We start from the raw sequence: 8,271 nt of genomic DNA on the forward strand, positions 1-8,271 counted from the left end.
GCTATACATGCAGTGGCCACATTATTAGGCACCTCCTGTACCTAGTAGAGTGCCACTGAAAGTACATTCGTAGTCTCCTGTTGTTGTAGCCCATCCACTTCTAGGTTTGATATGTTGTGCGTTCACACACTACCATTGTAATGAGTGGTTGTTCAAGTTACTGTCGCCTTCCCATCAGCTTGAACTGGTCTGGTCATTCTCCTCTGACCTCTCTCATTAACAAGGTGTTTTCTCCCACAGAACTGCTGCGGACTGGATGTTTTATTGTTTATCTCACCATTCTCTGTAAACTCTAGAGGCTGTTGTGCATGAAAACTCCAGGAGATCTGGAGTTTCTGAGATACTCAAACCACCCCATCTGGCACCAACAATCATTCCGCGGTCAAAGTCACTTAGATCACAATTCCTCCCCATTCTGACATTTGTTCTGAACAACAAAAGGACCTCTTGACCACGTCTGCATGCTTTTATGAACTGAGTTACTGCCACATGATTGGCTGATTGCATATTTGCATTGACGAGCAGGTGTGCGGGTGTACCTAATAAAGTGGCCACTGGGTGTAGCTTTTGGATTGAATTGAAACATACTGGAAAGTAACAAGGTGCATAGATGAAAAGAAATGGACAAATGTAGAAAAATAGGATCAGGAATGTACCATTCAGAACAGATCAAGTAGAACATAAAACTTTATAGCACAGTACAGGCCACTCAGCCCATGTTGTTGTGCCGACCTTTTAACCTACTCTAAGATCAAACTAACCCTTTCCTCCTACATTGTTGTTGTTATTGAGTCATCGTCGCCTCATGGCGACCCTAAGGATAGTGTAGTTGTCCACAGGGTTCTCATGGCAAGATACGGAAGTAGATTGCCAGGCCTTTCTTTGGCGCAGATACTGCTTCTGCCCAGGTTGGGACCCGGCTGGATTCGAACACCAGACCTCCCACCTCGAAGTACAGTGCTGATGCCACTACACCACCGGTCAGCCCCTTTCTCCACCATAGCCCTCCACTTTCCTATCACTCACATGCCTATCTAAGAGTTTCTTAAATACCTCTGATATATTCAGCCCTTTGAGCTATTCAGTAAAATCATGGCAGATTTTACTAAATACCAACTATTTTAATACCAACTTCCCACTTCTCCCCGTATCACTTTCAAGAATGAGCCCTGGTCACTGGCAGTATCTTTATTTCAGTACTTTCAGTGTCATTAATCACAGCAAATGTAAAGCAAATTTAAAACCACAGCGATGATTCGGGGGTACAAATGCCACAATTCATACTTGCTTTGTTTTGGGGGATTCACTGTTGTTGAGTTCAATAGAAATAAGTGCCTCTGTAGCCAGCAGGCAAGAGTGTTTCTTGGCTTGGTTGTAGCAAGGCTGTAGCAATGGTTGAACAGAGAACTCTTCTCCCAAAGTTTCTAGTTCTTGAAATATTGAGATCCTTAAAAGTACCAATAGAGAATAGCACGTCCACAAATACTCCCTATAAATCTGAGCAAACAAATGTCCAAAACAAAGCTTAATCAGTCAAAAATGCTGATCTTGTCATAATTTGGAATTAGAATCAGAATCTGATTTGTTATCTGTGAGTTATGCAACTTGAAATTTGTTGCCTTTTTGCAGCAATACATTGCAAAGGCATAAAATTACTATAACTTAAAAAATAAATAAATAGTGCAAATAAAAGAATAATGAGGTAGCATTCATGGGTTCCTGGACCACTGCGAAATCTGATAGCAGGGAGGAAGAAGCTGTTTCTGAATTGTTGAGTGTGAGTCCTGAGATAGACTCCCTAGTTACAATTAAAAACATGAAGTGTGATAAAGCTCCTGAAAATTACAGTACTTGTCCAAACACTGAAGGAGAACAGAGAGGAGGTATGGCCAATACTGGTAATCATAACAGAAGAATCAGTAGACACTGGATTTCTAGCAACTTAAACTCAGCCAATTTATGATAACTGTCTTTAAAAGGATAATGGATTAGTTACTTCTACCAGGTATTAAATAAATAAGTCTGTTTACTACACAATAATTTTTAATCAGTAGAAGTCAACATGAATGCTGACGTGTTCCTACTTGGATATCCTGCTTGACTTCTTTGGGAAAGAAACTTTGCAGATGGACGGAGGTAATTCTTACAAAGGCCTGGGCTTTCTGATTAGTGGCAAGTGAATAGTGTATTGTGTTCATTAATTGTACAGTTGTCCAGAGACTATTTATGGGTTCTGGAAACCCTATGTCAATACTTAGATAATCTGGACCCCATGAGAAAATGCAGAGAGCAGCCAAGTATTTCCTTAATTCTGAAAAGCCTAGATAGAGTGTACGTTGAGAGGCTATTTCCTATAGAGGGATGGTCTAGGACCAGATGGCACTGCATTAAAAAAAGGACGTCTTTTTAGAACAAAGATGGGGATTAATTTCTTTAGCCAGAGGATGGTGTATCTGTGGAATTTATTGCCACAGATGGACGTGGAGGCCAAGTCATTCGGTATATTTAAAACCGAGGTTGATAGGTTATTGATTAGTAAAAGTGTGAAAAGTTATGGGGAGAAGGTAAGAGAATGGAGTTGAGAGGATAATAAATTAGCCATGATGGAATGATGGAACAGAGTTGTTGGGCCCTGATTTGGCTCCTATGTCTTATGGTCTTCATACTGAGGTAGGACCTAAACCAAGAGATACAAGGTAGAATTCAAAGCAAAACAAAGAAAGAGAAGGAAAGAAAAAACAAAGAGAAAAGAATGAAAGCTTTTTAGTTATTTAACTTTTAATGAAATAATTAAATTCTGTAATCAATAAGTATGTGTAAAAGCAGATACCTTTATTAATGTTCTTTTGCAGTAATTAAGACTGACATGGCTTTAAAATTTTAGTTACCCTGAATTAGTCAGACCCTAGACTTTTGCTCACCTACTAAGTGAGTACGCATTGTGACAGCAGTGTAACACCTGACACTTTATTAACACAACAACATTTTTGGAAGAATTTGGCAACTCTTTTAAGAACTTCTCAATTTTCATTGGACAAGTATGCTCACTGTTAGTTGGTGAATGATTGAAATTTGAGGGCTTTGGGCTTAGCTCAGAATTCAGATATATTCAAGGGCCATTTCTCTCTGAGTGAAGAAGCTTGGGGATCGAGATGGGGATGAGGGTGAGGATGAGGATTTCTCATGATTAGTGTTGTTTCTGAGGTATGATCATGACCTTTTTATTCTTAAGCATTTTAAGTTTCCTGGTTTTATTCAGGTGCTGGATTATCCCAAAGGTAAAAGTATCCTGTTTTTCCTTGGCTTCTGACTACTCCACTTTCTAGTGAGCATCACTTCAGAAAAAGTCACAGGAGCACCATGATCACAATGGAGAATATCCTTTAGCTCCTCCAGTTATGATTCCAATGTCTCCACCGCTACAAGACGCCCTGCCCTATTTTAATGTCTGCTCCTACCTTTTAGAGAGCTAAGCCTTTGCTTGAGTTCTTCCTACGGGAAGAGCAGGCTCATGGTTAAGAGCGCCCTCTTCTTTGTGGTGGCGTGTTGGGGAGGAAGCATTAAGAAGAGGGATGCCTCACGTCTTAATAAGCTGGTAAGGAAGGCGGGCTCTGTCGTGGGCAAAGTACTGGAGAGTTTAACATCGGTAGCTGAGCGAAGGGCGCTGAGTAGGCTACGGTCAATTATGGATAACTCTGAACATCCTCTACATAGCACCATCCAGAGACAGAGAAGCAGTTTCAGCGACAGGTTACTATCGATGCAATGCTCCTCAGACAGGATGAAGAGGTCAATACTCCCCAATGCCATTAGGCTTTACAATTCTACCGCCAGGACTTAAGAACTTTTTAAAGCTATTATTAATGCTTTTTGAGATGGTGATTTAGATGCATATCATATTTTTTTTACTGAGTTAAGTATTGTATGTAATTAGTTTTGCTACAACAAGTGTATGGGACATTGGAAAAAAGTTGAATTTCCCCATGGGGATGAATAAAGTATCTATCTATCTATCTATCTATCTATCTATCTATCTATCTATCTATCTATCTATCTAACAGACGGAAGAAGTCATGATTTCAGATGGATGGGTGTGAAGAGGAACCCTTTGAGATGTCTGATCATAATTGACTTAATTGCTTGCAGGTTCTCTTAAGAACATAAACAATAAGGATATAGGTGTGTACGCCAGGGTAACACTAATATAATCAGATGTTTTGATTCATTGCCAAGAGAACATAATGAGTGAAGCTTGCTGCAGTGCCTTTGTATACTTCCTATCTATAAAGTTTCATGTTGAGTTTCTAGAGAAATCCTTAATCCCTATCACTGAAAACTCGAGCAGGATCACACAATGCTGGCCAAAGCTAGTTGACAGCTTCTACCAAAGGCAGAGTATTACAAGATCTCTGTACAATGGTAATTACAATAGGAAATGAAAGTAGAACTTCCTTATCTTCCAAGGTCTTCTCTTTCTCAAAGAGCTAGTCTGTGTTGATGTCTCAGAGGGAACGTACGGAACACCGGAGACTGTTTCATCATTAAAAGTTGGGGTTAAAAAAACTCCTGAAGTAATCTGAGATGATTCATTCATTGCAATTACATGTGTTCATTAAGGATGTTTATAGTATTTAGTCAGGTGGATTCATTAAGAATCCTTTCAATGATTAGAATGGCAAAACCTGAGAAATCAATATCAGTGATGTAGACAATAGACAATAGGTGCAGAAGTAGACCATTCGGCCCTTCGAGCCTGCACCGCCATTTTGAGATCATGGCTGATCAACTACTATCAATACCCGGTTCCTGTCTTGTCCCCATATCCCTTGATTCCCCTATCCATAAGATACCTATCTAACTCCTTCTTGAAAGCATCCAGAGAATTGGCCTCCACTACCTTCCGAGGCAGTGCATTCCAGACCCCCACAACTCTCTGGGAGAAGAAGTTTTTCCTTAAATCTGTCCTAAATGACCTACCCCTTATTCTCAAACCATGCCCTCTGGTACTGGACTCTCCCAGCATCTGGAACATATTTCCTGCCTCTATCTTGTCCAATCCCTTAATAATCTTATATGTTACAATCAGATCCCCTCTCAATCTCCTTAATTCCAGCGTGTACAAGCCCAGTCTCTCTAACCTCTCTGCGTAAGACAGTCCTGACATCCCAGGAATTAACCTCGTGAATCTACGCTGCACTTCCTGTACAGCCAGGATGTCCTTCCTTAACCCTGGAGACCAAAACTGTAGACAATACTCCAGGTGTGGTCTCACCAGGGCCCTGTACAAATGCAAGAGGATTTCCTTGCTCTTGTACTCAATTCCCTTTGTAATAAAGGCCAACATTCCAGTAGCCTTCTTCACTGCCTGCTGCACTTGCTCATTCACCTTCAGTGACTGATGAACAAGGTCTCCTAGATCTCTTTGTATTTCTCCCTTACCTAACTCTATGCCGTTCAGATAATAATCTGCCTTCCTGTTCTTACTCCCAAAGTGGATAACCTCACACTTATTCACATTAAACGCCATCTGCCAAGTATCTGCCCACTCACCCAGCCTATCCAAGTCACCCTGAATTTTCCTAACATCCTCATCACATGTCACCCTGCCACCCAGCTTAGTATCATCAGCAAATTTGCTGATGTTATTTTCAATGCCTTCATCCAAATCGTTGACGTAAATTGTAAACAGCTGTGGTCCCAATACCGAGCCCTGTGGCACCCCACTAGTCACCACCTGCCATTCCGAGAAACACCCATTCACCGCTACCCTTTGCTTTCTATCTGCCAACCAGTTTTCTATCCATGTCAATGTCTTCCCCCCGATGCCCTGAGCTTTGATTTTACCCACCAATCTCCTATGTGGGACCTTATCAAATGCCTTCTGAAAATCGAGGTACACTACATCCACTGGATCTCCTCCTTCTAACTTCCTGGTTACATCCGCGAAAAACTCAACAGATTAGTCAAGCATGATTTACCCTTGGTAAATCCATGCTGGCTCAGCCCAATCCTATCACTGCTATCTAGATATGCCACTATTTCATCCTTAATAATGGACTCTAGCATCTTCCCCACCACCGATGTCAGGCTGACAAGTCGATAGTTCTCTGTTTTCTCCCTCCCTCCTTTCTTAAAAAGTGGGATAACATTAGCCATTCTCCAATCCTCAGGAACTGATCCTGAATCTAAGGAACATTGGAAAATGATTACCAATGCATCCGCAATTTCCAGGGCCACCTCCTTTAGTATCCGGACCTGGGGATTTGTCAGCCTTCAGTCCCATCAGTCTTCTCATCACCGTTTCCTTCCTAATGTCAATCTGTTTCATTTCCTCAGTTACCCTATGTCCTTGGCCCATCCATACATCTGGGAGATTTCTTGTGTCTTCCTTAGTGAAAACAGATCTAAAGTACTCATTAAATTCTTCTGCCATTTCTCTGTTTCCCATAACAATTTCACCGAATTCATTCTTCAAGGGCCCAACATTGTTCCTAACTATCTTCTTTCTCTTCACATACCTAAAAAAGCTTTTGCTATCTTCCTTTATATTCCTGGCTAGCTTGCATTCGTACCTCATTTTTTCTCCCCGTATTGTCTTTTTAGTTAAGTTCTGTTGTTCCTTAAAAACTTCCCAATCATCTGTCCTCCCACTCACCTTAGCTCTGTCAAACTTCCTTTTTTTTAATGCTATGCAATCTCTGACTTCCTTTGTCAACCACTGTGGCCCCTTTCCCCCCTTTGAATCCTTCCTTCTCTGGGGGATGAACTGATTTTGCACCTTGTGCATTATTCCCAAGAATACCTGCCATTGCTGTTCCACTGTCTTTTCTGCTAGGCTATCCATCCAGTCAACTTTGGCCAGCTCCTCCCTCATGGCTCCATAGTTTCCCCTGTTCAACTGCAACACTGACACCTCCGAGCTGCCCTTCTCCTTCTCAAATTGCAGATAAAAACTTATCATATTATGATCACTACCTCCTAATGGCTCCTTTACTGCAAGATTGCTTATCAAATCCTGTTCATTACATAACACTAAATCCAGAATAGTCTTGTCCCTGGTCGGCGCTCATACAAGCTGTTCCAAGAATGCATCCCGTAGGCACTCTACAGACTCCCTATCCTGTGGTCCAGCACCAACCTGATTCTCCCAGTTCACCTGCATGTTGAAATCCCCCATAACTACTGCGACATTACCTTTGCCACATGCCAATGTTAACTCCCTATTCATCTTGCACCCAATATCCATGCTACTGTTTGGTAAATCACTGTAGTGGTAAATCACCCTGTTCAAAAGCGCTATATGAGATTCCTTGAGTCATAGCAAAGACTCGAAAGAGACAAAATGGTTTAGCTATGTGATTATACAGATCTGGAGAAACATAAATTTGTTCAGTGATCTGAAAGACCTGTCAACTAAAGGCTGTGGAACAAAAAATTTGGAACAAGCACAAGAAAATCTCCAAATTCTGGAAATCCAAGCAACACACACAAAATGCTGGAGGAACTCAGCAGGCCAGGAGACAACTATGGAAAAGAGAAAACAGTCGACGTTTCGGGCCGAGATCTTCATCAGGTCTTGGCTCAAAACATTGACTGTTTACTCTTTCCTAGAAAAACTTTGGAAATCTCTGCTGGTGTTCATATCATAGCTAATAGTAGATAATGTTGGCACAGCTGATTAAAATCACAGTCCAAATCAAAGCTGGTTCCTAGAATTTTGGATGAAAGTGATAAAGGGTGACAAGGTGTTTTGAAAAATCCATCACTCAAACAAGTAGGCATGACTTCAAAATTTCATAATCTGGAAATTGAATATGTGACTCAAGCTCAATAAAGGTCTTTTCTTAAGGGATTTGTTAACTCAGTGTAAGATCCTCAAAGTCCTCCTTTCACCTTTTGTGTCCTTATTACTTCATGTGCTGACAAGTAGTGGCATCCATTGCAATCCTGGGCACTGCTTTGGTGAATCTGGTCCATGCCCACAGCCATGTGGAATGCCAGATGGGTTTGCTGAGTCTCAAGTTAGAAGCAACCTCACGTCCTTCATGAATCTCTAGTCTCTCCACCTTCTACAGTGCATCATTCCAGTGTGCACTAATTTCATCTGGAAGATCATTGTAGATTTAAAAGGCATTTAGAGGAGCACTTGAATCACTCAGGTATACAAGAAAATGGACCAAATGCTAGGCCAAAGCAAAACACACAAGATATTGGAGGAACTTGGCAAATCAGGCAGAATTGATGGAGGAGAATAAGCAGTCGACATTTTCG

This window comes from Hemitrygon akajei, chromosome 17 (assembly GCF_048418815.1).
Source record: "Hemitrygon akajei chromosome 17, sHemAka1.3, whole genome shotgun sequence".
Lineage (NCBI taxonomy): Eukaryota > Metazoa > Chordata > Chondrichthyes > Myliobatiformes > Dasyatidae > Hemitrygon > Hemitrygon akajei.